This window comes from Castanea sativa, chromosome 5, assembly GCF_040712315.1.
Source record: "Castanea sativa cultivar Marrone di Chiusa Pesio chromosome 5, ASM4071231v1".
Classification (NCBI taxonomy): Eukaryota; Viridiplantae; Streptophyta; class Magnoliopsida; order Fagales; family Fagaceae; genus Castanea; species Castanea sativa.
Window position 1 is genome coordinate 73,234,260 of NC_134017.1, and position 13,559 is coordinate 73,247,818.

The 13,559-nt window shown below is 32.3% G+C and overlaps 1 long non-coding RNA gene across 1 annotated transcript; it reads left to right on the top strand.

The window, feature by feature from the left end:
* The first annotated feature begins 1,750 nt into the window (after positions 1 to 1,750).
* Positions 1,751 to 3,698, top strand: LOC142637305 (uncharacterized). Its single transcript, XR_012844599.1, has 4 exons — positions 1,751 to 2,389; positions 3,112 to 3,223; positions 3,332 to 3,392; positions 3,474 to 3,698. It is a non-coding gene; the product is annotated as an uncharacterized LOC142637305 (long non-coding RNA).
* The last annotated feature ends 9,861 nt before the right edge of the window (positions 3,699 to 13,559 follow it).

Consider the following 13,559-nt stretch of genomic DNA (forward strand, 5'->3'; position numbering starts at 1 on the left):
TCCAAGGTTGTAAATTTTGTACCAATTTCAAATACCCTCAAAATGTACTAAATAAATTATTGAGTTGTATTGTAGGTTTCTCAAGTGTTTCAATTGTTTTTTTTTTTTTTTTGGAGGATAAACGACAGAAGTGTTTCAATTGGTTTTAATATTTCTACTGATACAAGAAATCCGAAAAAAAAAATGAAGGTTTTAAAACAAGCTATTTGGACTAATATTTTGCACTAACGTATTTGAGCTTATAAAATATATGGATTTTAATGTTTATGTTTAGAAATATAAATTATTCTCATAAAGAAGAAGAAGAAATATATATTATTTATTTATAAAACTTGTTGTAACGACCTAATGGTACATGCATAACAAGAAAAACGACCTATTGTGGCGGGTACGTAAATTGCCGCTATATGTCGCCTATTGAGGTGCGTTTTTGGCCCGCCGCTATACATGAGATCTATTGTGGCATTTTTTGTGACCGCCACTTTAGGTAAGGTTTTTTGCGGCGTCCTACAGCGGCGGGACATAAAACCACCGCAATAGACCTGTTTTAGCGGCGATAACTGAGATATAGCGGCGCTCCAAAAACCCTGTCGCAATAAATATATCATTTTGAGCAAATGCTATAGTGGCAAAAGAGAAAAACGCTGCAATATGCGAGATATAGCAACGTTTTGTATGACTGCTGCAATAGGAATCCTTTTTGCGGTGCCTTTTCTAAGTTATAGTGACGGGTTGGACCGTCGCAATAGACCTTTAAGTTTCCCAACCCCAAAATTTCCCTATGTTTTTTTCGCCTTCCCACTTAAAAATCAAATGATAAATTACACCCGATTGGCATGAAAATTGGCATGCATGTTAAAAACATATAGAACATGTAATTTAACGGTTGGATTTTCAAAATATGAATTAAATAATAAGTTACTAGCTAGTGTAACATTTTTTAGAGTTACATCAAGTATAACTTGAACCCAACCCTATATTTCTTAATTCAATGTGAATTTTGACAAATCTACCGTTGAATTACATTATCTTCACATATTTTTCATGCTTACAAAAATTTTAAGGTGATAAAAGATTAATAGTCATGTTATCAATCAATTGTTTAAATTCAAGTTTTTGTAGTTTAAAATAACGCATAAAAGATGAGTTTAAAGATCAAATGGTAAATTACACCTAATTGGCATGAAAATAGGCGTGCGTGTTAAGAACATATAGAATATGTAATCCAACGGTTGGATTTTCAAAATATGAATTCATTAATAAATTATTAGTTGGTGTAACATTTTTTAGAGTTACATTAGGTGTAACTTAAATTCAACCCTATGTTCCCTTAATCTGACCATTCAATTAGTCATATTTTTTTTAAAAATAAAAGTAAACGTAGTTAATCACATATTAAAATTCTTACATAATTTTAATAATAGCTATGATCATTTTTTTTTAAATTTTTAATAAGATAGAACTTGTGATAATTTTTGTTGTGTGTTTTTTTTTTTGAAAAAGTTGTGCGGTGATTTTTATTGAGTATATAAGATTGTTTTTTTTTTTAAAATTTTATTTCATAGCCATTAATATTAGATTCTTAATATTTTGTACTCATTAACATATAAATATATTTAATTCATATATAATTACAAAATACATAGCAAAATAGTAATCACCACTTAAAAATAGTAATTAATTAAAATTATCATCTTTTATTATTATTATTATTTTTCTTAAAATAAATCTGTCTTCTTTTATTTTTTCCGCCCAAAATTTTGTTCTGACTTTTTACTTAGATTACTTGTTCTTTTCCCAAAATTTGTTTCCCTCTCTCTCTAAGCCGTCACTCTTCTTCTCTCTCTTTCTCCATCCTCACCAGCCACCCCACCTGCGCTTTCCAAATCAACAAAACTGCGAAATCCTCACCAGCTTGTAGTCGTCTTGTACGCACGTGCGCCTCACATGTTCATCCCGTGGTCGCAGGGCCGATCAACAGGCAAAAACGGCAAACACCTTGTGCTTCTTGATCAATGGGTTCCAGAAAGCGATGTCTTCGGCGACGTTCGTGATGCAAGGCAAGCCGTTGGCCGAGCTGAGGATGCGTAATCTGATTGCTGTAACACATGGGAGGGTGGGCGAGCTCGACGGCGGCGTTTAGGGACTCGAGGCTTACGGAGTAGAGTTCCGATTCCCTTGCGAAGGATGACGGTGACATTCGAGGAGGTGGCGATGGAGTAGCGGAGGTGGAGGTGGATGAAGTATGGGCTGTCGATTAGAGACAGCCATGGCTTTGATACGGAGCGGAGCTTGATAAGGGTCTTAGAAGAGAAATTTTATCTATAAACCAAAAACAGTAAAACCGGTCGCTCGCAAATCAACCTATATCGAATCAGCCTCAGACGAGGTTGGTTAGTTTTTTGTATATGCTATTTATTGTTGTTTTTGGCGTTCATTGTGTTTGTGTTTTGTGTTATATCTTATATGTCATGCGCCTGAACTGAATTACATGTTTGTGAAAATGCCTATGAGAAACAACCAACTTGTTGGAGAGGTGGTTATAGGAAGCATAATATATGTTGGAGGTGTGGGAAGTTATCCCACTTTGCTTATTACGAATTGTTTGGAGAGTGTAAGGTTAAGGCCATTTGTGGGAACTGAATTCCTTTTGCTCAGCTGAAACTTTAATTTTGAGACCTGTATTTGAGTGGGCTAGAGCTCTTGGAGTATTCAATCACTTCATGGCTTTTTGGATCATTGCTATCTTAGTGTTTTCTTTTTTGTTTATGTCTCTCTTGTATACCATACATGTACTTGGATTTCCGTTTTGTTTAATAAAATTTTATGTATTCATCAAAACAAGATTTTATATTACTTTATATATATATATATAAACCATGTGGGTCCCCTAGGAAGCAGAGTTAGAAGAAAGAAATCTTGGTAATTCTTTGACAAAATTATCTATCCTGCTTATCATCCTTGAGACTTTCTTTACTTCATTTTTCTCTATTTTTGTTTTCTGATGCTTAATATCGAAGAATAATGTTTTTTGTTTTGTTTTGTTTTTCTTTTCTCTTCTTTTTTGATGCTTTACGTATCAATAAAATTTGTAATAGTGGGTTTTGACAGTGCAATGGAAGCAAAAGAGGTATTGAACGGCTTCAAAGTTGGTTCACTGCCCACCTTAATATACATTCCTGACTTCATATCCGAGAGCGAACAAACCATGCTCCTAAATAATGTAAAAATTCCATCTTTTTTCTTACGCATGCCTTGTTCTGTTTTCTCCAATTCTTGTTTGTTTTTTTATTAGAGTGTTATCGCATGTTACGTCACCCATGCTTTATAGGTTTATGGAGCCCCTGTATCAAAGTGGAAATCTTTGAAGAATAAGAGACTACAGAATTGGGGTAGGTTGACATTTTATTTTGTAAACCTCTCTTTTAGAGTTTCTTTCATATTGAGTAAAGTTTGCTTTTGTGGTCTAACAGGCGGTGTTGTCCATGAAAAGGGTCTTCTGCCGCAAGAATGTTAGTGGGAAAATAATTATGATTTATGGCATTTTCAGCCTGCATGCATCACATAATTATATATGCTGTGTGGTATTTGAATGCCGCGTATAAATTGAAGCAACGTGGAATACGGAGATGTGTTTGCTTTGTTCATTCTTATTTCTTTCAGTAAACAACCTTATTAACATTAGAGGTGTTTGGGCATCCATAGGCTTTGAGATTCGCACTTTGCATGCCTTTGCTTTATTTTTAATAAGTGTTTGGTGCAAATTCATGTGATTCAAACTTGCTTCTTCTTCTTAATTTTTTTTTGTTTCTCTAATTAATCATGTTCTTATCAACGAATACCTTCCTAACCAAGGCATAATGGTTTGCACAGGATCCTCCTTAGTTTATATATAGCCATTGCTTTATAGTTTCTTTTTCTTCTTATTGTCAAATTTTTTTTTTTTTTGATAGTAATAAAAATCTATTAAAAGAAAAGGTGCTAAAGAGGTGCAATCCTAGCATACAGGAGGTATACAAAGGAAAATCCCAAATAAAATATAGATAAAAATAAAAATGAAAGTATCAAAAAGGAAAAACAATAGAGGGTAATAAAAACAAAGTCAAAGTCCACAGTGAAATAAGCCTAAGAAGTCAAAGTCCAGTCAAACAAAGTCTTCAAAACTAAATACTTCAACTTTGACGTATGCTTCTCTTGCCCCTCAAAGCATTGAGCATTTCTTTCTCTCCAAGGGCACCAGATTATACACAGAGGAACAGTGTTCTAAATCTCCCCATTGCTTCTCTTACCAAAATGTCCCTTCCAACTAGATCTTTCCAAGTTTCTTGTAGCATTTATGGCCTGTTTGAAATTTTAGAGAGGGAGGAGAGTAGAGGGGAATAGTTACCCTCTACTTTGTTTGGATGTTTTTAAAATTAGTAAGGGAGAAGGGAATAATTAGTCATTTATCTTGTTTGGATGTTTTAAAAATTAGGATGGAGAATAGAGGAAATAATTTAAACAGACAAATTTACTCTTATTTGAAAATAGACTTGCAACATTAGTCTATGATTAATTGGCCCAATTTTCCTGCCAAAAATTGTGAGCACGGACAATGAAGCTTTCACAATATGGAAGAGTGAGTGTTGTGCTATTCTCTTTGAATTTTTTTTTTTTAAAATTAAAATTTTCCTCAATTTTCTCACTAACCAAACAGAGAATAAAGAACATTCTAATCACAGATTATCACTAAAATTCCTAAACTATATCAATTTTCCTATAAAAGAATCCAATGAAAGATAAAATGCAAGGAAATCAAGAACTAGAATTAAAGAAAAGAAAAAAAAAAGGATCCACAGAATTACCTTCAAGTGGATTGGTAAATGCCTTAGCTTGTGAAGCCATAGTTGCTGAGAAGACAACTACCACGAGACACAAACATAGATACTGTTTGGCCATATTTCTCAGTGAAACAGTGCAAGTCTATAGAAAAACACGAAGAAATATATAACACTCTAACTTGCTTTCCCGAGAAAATCAAAAATTTCAAATCCAAGGCGGCCAAGTAAGTAATTGTAAAAAACTTGTATACATAACAGTTTTTAACTACAAGTTTCTGTCATTTTCCTCTGTTTTCTCAGAGTCCAAACAGAGCAGAGCAGAGTACTGCTAAATGTACCAGTGCACATTGATATAACACGATCAAGAACACAATTCCAAGTGAATAAAAAAGAAAATTGAAGTTCAGAAATATATCGTGAAAAATAGTGAAATTTTGGACCTCCAAAGCCAAAAAGAACACTGAAAATCAGCCACAAAAAGTCACAGAAACAGTCACCATTTAGACGACTCGGTGCGTCTAAATAGTGAGATTCAATTTTTTTTTTCATTCACCTTGAATTTTCTCAAGAAACAAACAAAGATTATTTATATAATCAGTTTGTAATTTTGTTAATTTAAAAATGGTAAATTAGAGAATTCATTTGGTCAATAATTTATCTACTCTACCCTCCCTCCAAATCTCTCCAATTTGGGGGAATTAAAAATGAGGAGTTGAAGATAGTTGAAACCCCTCTAAACCTCTCAAAATCCCTCTTCCTCTTTCCTTAAAAAACTTCCAAACAAGTTAATTAAATTACTCTCCCTCCCTCTACTCTACTCCTCCTTTTTTAAACATCCAAATAGGCCATGAAGCTCAAGTTTGCAATATAATTCTGGTAATGATATATTGTTTTTGAGAACTTTAGAGGGTGTTTGGTTTGCCTGTTTTCATCACTTAATTCTCACTTTTCATAACACACTTCTCAAATTTTGTAGGCCTCACACCATTTCAATTTCCATAAGTAACTCAAAAAATTTTGAGTTTTGAATTATGAAAATTGGAAACAAAAACTGAACCAAACACACTGTTATTGCTTCATGTTTATAAATTATAATTTCCACGCGACGAGCGGCAAAATGCATTCGTGTCATGCATGCCTTAAAAGTGCATGTCTGTCCTACAGTCACACTAGGATGGGCCTGCTTATTTTCCAGTTGTAGTCGAGTTGGGAAGTGTTCTGACCCTTGGATTGTAATAATGAAGTCTTGCCTATTTATTTTCCCAATGGCAATTAGTTCTCCCTTATGTAGGCATAAATTATGAGTCACCTTGAAATCTACTTGATTATTGTGAGAAATGATTGGTTGCAATAGTCGTTGTGCTATCAGAAAGTTTTCTTGACTAATATACCAACATTCTTGTTAAAGTTGCTAAGGGATGGTAGTTAGACTCATAGTTGATATGACTGTAAATAACTATAGTTAATAAAATGAGTGACGGGCAAAAAGGGTGTTATCTTGAGAAATTTTTTTATTTTAATATTATTAAAAATTTAAAAAACATATAAAGTTGCTTTTTGTTTTTTGCTAAGCTTGAAGAATGTATAGCATGATTAAAAAAAAAAAAAAAAAAGTTAAAAACAAGTCTTGGCCTAGTGGCATCTCTTAGTTTTATATATATTGACTTTTCTTGTTGGGCATTGTTGGCTTGGAAACAGAATGTCACTTTTCAAATAAAAGTAAGCGTTCATGCTCTTTGTAGTTTTAAGTTCCATATGCTTTTTATATGGTAATAATGACCTATAGCACTAGTACAGTTAATTGGCAATGAAGCTATAATTTTTTCTACAGATGATAAGTTTAGGTGCACTAGCATATAGGCTTATGGGCTAACTCTATATTAGTTCTTGAATTGCCATTCTTTTCTTTATATTTTTGGTGCTCAAGTATGTATAGTGAGTGCTTGGTTTTTTTTTTTTTTTGGGACATATATACGTTAAAAGTGCTTTTATGTTGTAATTTGGGTTTGGACATGCATTAAAAGTGCTTTTATGTTGTAATTTAGGTTTGGACATATATACATTAAAAGTGCTTCTGATTTTTCAATTGTTTCAATACATTCAACAAGATTTTAGTTGATTTAATCACGTCTAGTTTATCGGTATCATTATAAGAAACCACTCTATGTTTATAAGTTGTGTAATTTTGCAATTTGATATTGGGGTTGTTTTTGGGACTCTGGGAAAACTTATCTCTAGACAAGCCCTAGGCATCAGCTAAGGTGGTAAGAGACTAAGGAGATATTGTAGGTTCAGTTTTCACTTAAAGTAGAGGAAGAAAAGGACATTACAAATGAACTTATGTTTATATATATTTTTTCCTTGTTGGCAAATTGCAAAAAGAAGAGGCATTACAAGTTTGTGTGAACAAAGCAAGTGAACTTGTTTGTGTTAGACTTAAGGTACTCTCTCTCTCTCTCTCTCTCTCTTTGTTTGTGGTGGGCTGTTGAATTGGGGTAAGCAGGTGGTTTGCATGGAGATATAAGGTGGTTTTAGATGATATTAGGAGTGTTGACTGTTTTGTGTAATATTGGGTGATTCTTATTGAGTTGTTTTTATTCGATTAATTCATTTTAAGGGCTTCTCTCTATCTTTTTCACACATGAGGAACACTAAAATGAAATGGGATATTTAAAGAGATGTCAATTCCTAAAGAATATTGCTAGTAATGATGTTATAGATACCAAATGTGTTGGTAACTTTTGTATGTGTTTAAATTCGTTGTTTTCTAAGGAACATAGCTGGTTGTTGGGTCCCTTGACTAGTCAATTAGGCCAACATAGATATAATACTATTCTCTTTAGCCTACTTTGGAATGTGATGGACATATTTATAGTATGTTTACAGTTTTGGATGCTATTAAATGATAGTAGCAGTTTGTAGTATGTGAGGTTCTTTGCTTTTTTGTCTTTAGAACACCTTATTTATTTTGATAAGTTACATTCCACCCTAATTATAGCTATTTGATATTTATTTACTAGGTGCACTAAATTTCTATAGTTAGCCATTTGAAATCAAAAGTTTTGTGCAATGCTGAAAATAGATTTGATGCTAGCTATTAGTTGATATGACTTTTGCAAGAGCCCTCAGTTAAGTAGCACTACAATTCTATCCAAATCAGTTAGATCATATATATATAGGACACTGTTTGAACTTGTTCCCGTTTTTTGCCTTGGTAATATTTTATTGTCATTCTATTCCATTTATATGCACTTATTGCGTAATCATAATTTGTACGTAGGATGTTAATTAGTTACATTTGTGGTATTGTTTTAGTAGAACTATAATTATTAAAGGTTATTTGTAATGGGATTGGTTTTAAAAAAAAAAAATTAACTTATAGTGGCGGGCAAACATAGAGGATCCTATTTGGTTTGTGAATTTGGTCCCGTTTCTAAGGCACTCACATGTTACGGTGTGATTGGGTACTTTTTATTTATTTATTTATTATTTGATTCTTCTCTATGTTCTTTATTTTGGAATTTACGATTTGGTTGGTTCTATTTTGAAATCTTTTTATTTTGCAATTGGTGTTTGGTGGATGAATTGGGAAAGGCATGTGGAGAATAAGCAAGATTGAGGGAAAGGAAACTTTAAAAAGCTTAGAATTTTTTGAGTTGTTAACTATTAAGTCGTTGTAAGGACTAAGGACGGTTTAGACTGTAATATATGTGGAGTCGAAGATTCACGGAGTTGAAAATTTTGGTTTCCATTTGGAGATGTGGATAATGCCGTGTGTATTAAGTGTACTTGGGGTGCATCTAGTTGTAAAGTTTTTGAAAAATACTTGTTTGGATACGACTGCACTTATATGTATATAATTGTGTATAACATGTCATTTATTATACATACTTTCTTGTTTGATGTCATTGTAAAAGATGTGTCTACTTTATGGGATGCCAACTTGGAACTTTGTACTTTTTGCTTGATCTAAAAGGCTAAAAGTTAGTACAATTGTGATTTTTCTAGAATATATTGCTTTCTCATACTGTGGCATTATGAGAAAGTTAGTAGATCCTAAAGGCTAAAAGTTAGTAGATCCAAGATAAGTCTTGCGTTTTATGTACTGTGGCACTAATACTGTAATAACATGTATTTTTAGATTAGTTCACATGATTCATTTTTATGCAGGGGACCCATTTTCGATATTGCATTGATCGGTTCATAAGATCTATGAGAATGATTTATGATTTATCAAAAAAAAAAAAAAAAGATCTATGAGATTGAACATCAAGCATTGGAGAAGGATAGGAACACTACAATCACCATTGCCACCAAGCAGTGAAAGAAAAATTCCAACCCAAACTTCATTAATCCACGATCAACTATCTACAATAGTGAGTCCAGGGGTCTTTTAATAGGCTCTTCTAATTATGTCAAATATGGAAAGAAAATAAGCTCATAATGACATTACATCACATATGAGAATAAAAATCTAATAGCAATCAAATCTCTCTAATAACATCTATCATTGTCAATCAAGATTTATAAGGCCAAATAAAATCAATATTCATTAATAGCTTTTGTCAATGAAGATGCTTTACTATGCCAATGCATGAGCATGATTGTTCTAAGAAATTTTGCATTAGCTTCGTTGATGCAAAAAGGGAACTATTGGGTCCAAATGGTTCTCTCTGTTCAAAAGGGCTCAACAGTCAACACTATCACATGGTGCCTCCTCATTTTCCTATGCATGATAACGGTAACATTCCAAGAAAATTCATAAAGTTGTGCATGATATAACGGTAGCTTTCTAAGAAAATTCACAGAGGAAGACTAGTAACGGTAAGTTTCTTTGAAAAAACATAAAGCTATGGATAATTAATGTAACTTTCTAAGAAAATTCGTAAAGGAAAAGTAGTAACGGTAACTTTCTTCCCCTTTAAATATTTGGTCATCCTCGTCTCTTTCTTCACAGCAACATTACTCTCTAGCTTTCTTCTCGCTCTTTTAGCCTTCTTTTTCCACTCTTTAGCATATTGAAGCACTTCAAGCTCTCACTCTTTTAGAAAGCTCTCACTCTTTTGTCTTGCTTCCCTCTCGCTCTTTAAGTCTTCCTTTCTCTAGCATACTAAAGCACTTCAAGCTCACCCTCTAGCTTTCCCCTAGTTCTTATAGCCTTCCTTTCACTCAATAGAATGTTTATACTTTAAGGTGTTTGATAGTTGTATTGTGATTTCCATACTGTAGTTGCAGCCTTTGAAACTCCAAATTTCCCTTCTAATGCTCATACATTAAGCAATTTTGGATTCCAATATTTGATATCGTTGTGTCCTATTTATCACCTTTTTTTTTTTTTTTTTGTATGTAGGACATTTCTCCGATCCTCCAATCCCCAGCTCTCTTACAATCCCAGCTTTCCAAAAACATCCCATCAACCAAGCAACTTATAAATTTATGTTGGTGTTTGAGGACATTTTGTGTACAAAGAACCACCTTTGAACAAACACATTTTTTGCAAGTGTTGAAAAATGTTTTGAAACACTTTGAAACTTTGATTATGGTATTAGTTTAATTTAAGTGTTGAAGGACTTTTTGTGTACAAAGGACCACATCTTTTCTTTTGTTAATTTTATGATGATGGTTATAGACAATGTTATGTATTTGATAGTATATTTCTATGTTAATATAATGTTAATTTTGAGGCATTTGTGGTGTTATCTAGTTAAATTTGTGGTATTGTCTTAGTAGAGCTAAAATTATTACATGTTATTTGTAATAAAAATGTGGTTTTGAAAAAAAAAAAAAAAAAACCTATAGCGGTGGGCAAAATCCACTGCTGAAGACTATGATTATGAAATAATTGGAAACCTATAGCGGCATTTATAGCCCGCTGCTAAAGCCTCACACATATATAGCAGCGGGTGTAACTGCCGCTAAAAGGTGCGTAGAGTCTATTGTTTAATAAACCCTATAGTGGCAGATCTATCCTGTCGCTAAAAGGTCATTTGACCCGAATTGTAACCTCATATGGTGGTGGTTTTCTGCCCACTGCAATAGGCCAAAAGCGCCACTAAATGGGCAATCTATTGCAGCGCTTTTTGTGACTGCCGCAATGGACCTATTGCAGCATTGCAAGGTTGGTCGGTAGAACTACTGCAATAGGCCAAATGGATCTTTAACAACGGTTTTTTTGGGTTTTTGTGGTAGTTTTGACCCGCCGCAATAGTCCAGTTTTTTGTTTGTTTGTTTGTTTGAGTGCTAACAACTATCTAACTACTTTGTTCCCAGAGTGCTATATCCATCACAAATTGCATGTTTGGCTTTAGCTTTCTTGGAACTCATAAATTTGTCAATAGTTTAGGTAAGTTTCCAATATGTTTAGCTTGCAACTTCGTAAATAATAACTAAATCTGTATTAAAATTTTACCACGATTACACATATAATATATATATATATATAATGTTTGTATATTTGAAAATATAAAATAGCTACTAATAAAATAAATATAAGTTTATTTGAAACAAATGAAAAAAAAATCATTTGAATTGTGATCCATGAAATTCTTAATTTTAGTTTGTCTAACTGTTATTTATATAATAATAATACCATAAGAAAAATGAATCAATGATGGTGACTTTTTTAAGGTTTATTATTAATTTTGATTCTATATTTTTCACACTTAATAACTCATTTAACACAAAAAATAAGATATTTAAATTAGATTCCTTGATTTTTGTAGTGTAGTAAAAAGTTGCACCAAATTTAAAAAAAAAAAAAAAGGATGAGACACACATATAGCATAAATTAGACTCAAATTTGGGATTTAGTTGAGTTTTCTTTTAGCTTTAGCTTTAAATACATACAAGTGTTTAACCAGTGCAATGCGCGGGATCATTTTATGAGTTAGAAAAAAATCAACTTAATATATTATACTTAGTATCCGTTTGGATACAGATTATAATGGCTGCGTTTTGAGTGTTTTGCGTTTTTTGCTTTTTTTTTTTTTCCTTCTTTTGCTGCTGCACGTGTCAGGGGGAGACAAAGAGTCCAAATCTTCTGTCTCACTTTTCCTGCTCCACTCTATACTCCACCAATAAAAACTTGCCATGTGTGTATCTAATTAATTAAATACTACTATTAATTAATAACCGTAGCATTAATAAGTCAATAATGATAGTATTTAATTAATTAGATAAACACGTGGCAAGTTTTTATTGGTAGAGTATAGAGTGGAGTAGGAAACGTGAGACAGAAGATTTGGACTTGGGGACAAATGCTATTGTTCATGAATAGTAGCCGCATATTGTTGACTTTTCTGCCCTTTTCAGCACATCTGTAGGTTCCTTTGTACTGTTCACAGGACCCCAAACTTCAATTTTCAGAATTTTTTTATTAAAAATGGGTCCCACGACACTATTTACACATTTAAAATTTATTTTGCTACAGTGTTTTCAGTTTTCAGTTTTCAGCAATAAGCTTTATTCAAACGGACCCTTAATGTAATGGTAAAATATGGAAGGGGGTGGATGGTTAGTTGTTCAGATAATGATGATAATGTTGCAAAGTGTATAAAATATGTTAGTTATCAATTTGTTTGTTTATTATTTTAAAATGCAATAATTAACCCAAAAAATTCCATAATTCTATTTACAAAAAAATTATGATTATTGTACATTCTAAAGCATGCATGTTGAAATATGGTTACGAACACAAAGATTTGCATGATCAATATAGATTTTCCTCTTATATTAAAAGTTGTCCTAACAACATTTATTTGAAACTTAATCTCTTCCCTTTGTATCTTTATCACGTAGGATTATTCTTAAGTTAGCTAGCATTCATTATTCCTAGAATTGGTCCAATATTTTCCAACAGCTTCATTCTCAGTCATCACAACCCAAACTTTGGTGGTATTTACAGAGGAGCCTGACAAATTATTAGAATAATATTGTACCTATTCAGTAGAGAAGAAGTACATGAATAGAGCATCTTTGCATTTTTTAAATTTATTATTATTATTATTATTATCATTATTATCATTATTATTATTATTATTATTATTATTATGAAAAAAGACAGCAATGTATTTGTATCTAGAAAATCTTGGGACTTTATGAGAAGGTACGTAAGCAAATAAGTTAAAAAGCTTACAGTTAAAAGCTAAAAGCTAATCCAAATGGTTATCAAGCTAGATAAAAATTTGTCTTACCAAGTAATATAATTCTTGATAAAAACTTGAATTATTTATTTATTTATTTTATGACAGCATTATTTGCCCATTTGACATATTGTAGGACTTAGAAAAATTGTAGAACTTTAGTAATAGAGCTACTGTAATATTCAATTTTGATGTTTTTGTGTTTTTGTCAAATTACCGTGAATAGTGTTTTGGGGTCCATTTGGTTTCAATTGGCATGACATTTATGTTCCTTATCAATTAGATTTCATTTAAGGCTTAATCATAACTGATGTATTTAAAATTGTTTATTTTCTTTTGGAATTCAGTATCTTACAATGATTTATTTGCGTGTGAATCTTATAGCAGCCAAATGCTTATTAAAGAGTAATTCACACTGCAAATGTTTGATACTCCTTTGCAGCTTCAGCTTTGTGGTCATGCCACATTGGCTGGCACATACAATCTTTGAATGTATTCTATAGTGTGAAACTCAAAGAATAAGAGGTGTCCACCAACCAAACATTATCTACTAAATGAATTACATGCAATTCCTATCAACTTAATAGCAATCGCATTC